Source organism: Prionailurus viverrinus, chromosome F2, assembly GCF_022837055.1.
Source record: "Prionailurus viverrinus isolate Anna chromosome F2, UM_Priviv_1.0, whole genome shotgun sequence".
Classification (NCBI taxonomy): domain Eukaryota; kingdom Metazoa; phylum Chordata; class Mammalia; order Carnivora; family Felidae; genus Prionailurus; species Prionailurus viverrinus.
In genome coordinates this window covers 59,730,573-59,734,603 of record NC_062578.1, presented here as the reverse complement: position 1 = coordinate 59,734,603, position 4,031 = coordinate 59,730,573, and the positions used below count along the sequence as shown (strand labels likewise).

At 36.5% G+C, this 4,031-nt stretch overlaps 1 pseudogene; it reads left to right on the top strand.

Annotated features, from left to right (window-relative positions):
* The first annotated feature begins 2,406 nt into the window (after window positions 1-2,406).
* On the top strand, window positions 2,407-2,891 carry LOC125156631 (vesicle transport protein SFT2A-like; annotated as a pseudogene).
* The last annotated feature ends 1,140 nt before the right edge of the window (window positions 2,892-4,031 follow it).

The following is a 4,031-nucleotide window of genomic DNA, read 5'->3' as shown; positions in this document are numbered from 1 at the left end:
GCTCAAAGCAATCTATAGACTCAATGCAATTTTTATAAAAATTTGAACAACTTTTTTTGAAGAAATGGAAAATCAACACTCAAATTCTTATGAAATTGCAAGAAGTCCCAAATAGCCAAAACATTTTGAAAAACAAGAACAGAGATGGATAGTTCACACTTTTTACTTTCAAAACTTATAGCAAGAATATGGATTAATAATAGATCACTGGGCTAGAATTGAGAGTACAGAAATAAAAACATACAGCTATGTCCAACTGATATTTGACCAGGGTGCCTTTGTCCACTCAATGGGAAAAGATTAGAGATGGTCCCTGACTTATAATGGTTCAACCTCATGATTTTTTGGCTTTATGGTGGTGCAAAAATGGTACACAATCAATAGAACCTGTACTTGGAATCTGAAAGTTTGATCTTCTCCTGGGCTAGTGATATGCGGTACAAAACTATCTTGTAATGCTGGGCAGTGGTAGTGAGCTATATATCTCCCACTCAGCCAGATAACAATGAGGGTAAACACCTGATACACTTACAACCATTCTGTACCCATATGACCATTCTATTTTTCACTTTTAGCACAGTATTTAACAAATGATATAAGGTATTCAACATTTATTATAAAATAGGCTTTGTGTTAGATGATTTTGCCTAACTGTAGGATAATGTGTTATGAGCACATTTAAGTTAGGCTAGATTAAGGTATGATGCTCAGTAGATTAGGTGTCTCAAATGCATTTTTAGCATATGATTTTTTCAACTTATAATGAGTTTATCAGGTCAGAACCCCACTGTAAATTAAGGAGGACCTGTCGTCTCTTCAATAATGGTGCTGGAACAATTGGATTTCTACATGCAAAGGAATTTTGTTGGACACCTACCTTATATCATATACAAAAATTAACTAAAAATGGATAAACACTGTAAATATAAGTGCTAAAACCATAAAACTCTTAGAAAAAATATAAGGATAAATCTTCATGACTTTAGAATTGGCAACTAATTCTTTTTTTTTTTTTTTTTTCTTAATGTCTATTTTTGAGAGAGAGAGAGAGTGTGTGTGTGCACAAGTTGTGGAGGGGCAGAGAGAGAGGGGGATGGAGGGTTTGAAGCAGGCTTGGGCACTGACAGCAGAAAGCTGGTTGTGGGGCTCAGACCCACAAACCGTGAGATCATGACCTGAGCTGACGTCTGACGCTTAACCAACTGAGCCACCCAGGCGCCCCAGTGACCAATTCTTAAATATGACACCAAAAGCATAGCCACAACAGAAAAAATATCCACTGAATTTCATCAAAATTTAAACATTTTGTGTATTAAAGGATATTTTCAAGGAACTGAAAAGATAACCTAGAAAGTGGGAGAAAATGTTTGCAAATTATATATCTGATAAGTATTTAATATTAAATATACATAAAGAACTTTTTTTATTAAAACAAAAATTTTTAATGTTTGTTTATTTTTGAAGGAGAGAGAGACAGAGTGTGAATAAGGGAGGGGCATAGAGAGAGGGAAACACAGAATCCTAACCAGGCTCTAGGCTCTGAGCTGTCAGCACAGAGCCCAGCATGGGGCTCGAACTCACAAACTGCAAGATCATGACCTGGGCTGAAGTCGGACGCTTAACCAACTGAGCCATCCAGATGCCCCAATATATATATAAAGAACTCTTAAAGCTGAACAGCAGAAAGACAAAACAATGGAGAAAGGACTCGAACAGATATTTCTCCAAAAACATACAAATAGCTTATAAGAACATGAAGACATATTCAACATCTTTAGTCACTAGGGAAATACAAATCGAAACAATAAGATTTCACTTGACATGTGCTGGGATGGATATAATGAAAGAAAAAAAACTAGAAAATAACAAGAGTTGGTAACGATGTGGAGAAACTGGAACCCTGGTACACTGCTGGTGGGAATGAAAAATAATGGGAAAGTTAGTATGGGAATAGTTTGGCTGTTTTTCAAAAAAGCTAAATAATGAGTTGCTATTTGACCCAGCCATTCCACTCCAAATTATAACCCCCCCCAAATTGAAAATAGGGATCTATTTTTATGCCAATGTTTATTGCAGCATTAGTAACTGTAGTCAAAAAATGGAAACACCCCATGTATCTATCAGTAGAGGAATGCATAAGCCAAATGTTGTATATACATATAATGGATAATTATTAAGCCTTAAAGAGGAATGGATTCTAATGCACAGACACACCTTGGAAACACTGCTTTAAGTGAAATAAATCATATATAAAAGGACAATTATTGTATGATTCTATTCAGTGAAATATCTAGAATAGGCAAATTCATGGAGACGGAAAGTAAATTAAAGATTACTAGGAGTTTTTTTGCTAGGCAGGAAGGGTGGGCAAAGGAATGCCTGTCGAAACAGCTTGGGAAAATGGCCATGGAGACGCTGGAGAGGGTCCTCAGTTACCAGGATGACAAAGAGCAGGGCCGGACTGAAAAGGTCCTGGATGCCCTGTCCTGTAGTTTCAATATCAGATTGAAATGGTTTGGCAGATGCTTTGTGTGCTGCATTTCTTTTTTGTTATTGTTGTTTTATCCTTGGAACTGGATTGCTATTCCTTTCTGGTGGCATAAAACTTTTTGTATTGTTTTATACCCTAGGAAGAATTGCTGCATTGACCAGTGTGAACTTTTCACTGGGCTCTGTGAAGCAACTGAAGAAAATGTTTGAAACAAGATTGCTTGCAACAGATATTATCATTATTTTTCATATTCACCTTGTGTGCTTCTCGTTAGTGACATAGGAAGAGACTGGCCTCATTGTTCTGAGTGTTGCCGGTCTTGTGAATGGCCTGATGGAGTCTATGATGTACTCCATATGCAAGAGATACAGAAATTAAATGCAGTTCTGTTCAAAGTTGAAAGTTCAAACTCTCTGGTTTGGACTCTCTTGGTGAAGAATGCTTTTCCTGATAAAATAATCATTCCAAAAACAACTGTAGTGACAATTTAAGACCTTTTGTATTCTGGTAAAAACTACATGCTTGTATAAACTGTTAAATGCTTATAACTTTAAATTCATATGAGTCATTACTATGCCCTTCCAAAGAAAAGAAGATTTTAATCATTGCCAATTGTAAATTATTTTCAGCCATTTTTTTAGTCTTTTCAAAACAGCTTTGGGATGTGAATAACTAAGCATGGACCTGTACTGAAAAACATATTCAGCTTTTTTTTTTTGATCTTTTAAAATGTGAACATTTTAAAAACAATTAAAAAAACCGCTTTATGTGAAAGTTTAAACTTTAAGCTAAAGATTGCTTATTGTATGGGGGCACCTGGGTGGCTCAGTTGGTTAAGTGTCCAACTCTTGATTTCAGCTCAGGTCATGATCTCACAGCTGTGAGATCTATCACCACGTCAGGCTGAGCGGAAGCCTGCTTGGGATTCTTTCTCCCTCTCTGCTCCTCCCCCTCTCATTCTCTCTCTCCCAAAATAAATAAACATCAAAAATTTTTAAAAATATTGCTTATTGTATGTAATAAAAATATTTTTTTATAATTAAAAAAAATTTTTTTAATATATGAAATTTATTGTCAAATTGGTTTCCATACAACACCCAGTGCTCATCCCAAAAGATGCCCTCTTCAATACCCATCACCCACCCTCCCCTCCCTCCCACCCCCCATCAACCCTCAGTTTGTTCTCACTTTTTAAGAGTCTCTTATGCTTTGGCTCTCTCCCACTCTAACCTCTTTTTTTTTTCCTTCCCCTCCCCTATGGGTTTCTGTTAAGTTTCTCAGGATCCACATAAGAGTGAAACCATATGGTATCTGTCTTTCTCTGTATGGCTTATTTCACTTAGCATCACACTCTCCAGTTCCATCCACGTTGCTGCAAAAGGCCACATTTCATTCTTTCTCATTGCCACGTAGTACTCCATTGTGTATATAAACCACAATTTCTTTACCCATTCATCAGTTGATGGACATTTAGGCTCTTTCCATAATTTGGCTATTGTTGAGAGTGCTGCTATAAACATTGGGGTACAAGTGCCCCTAT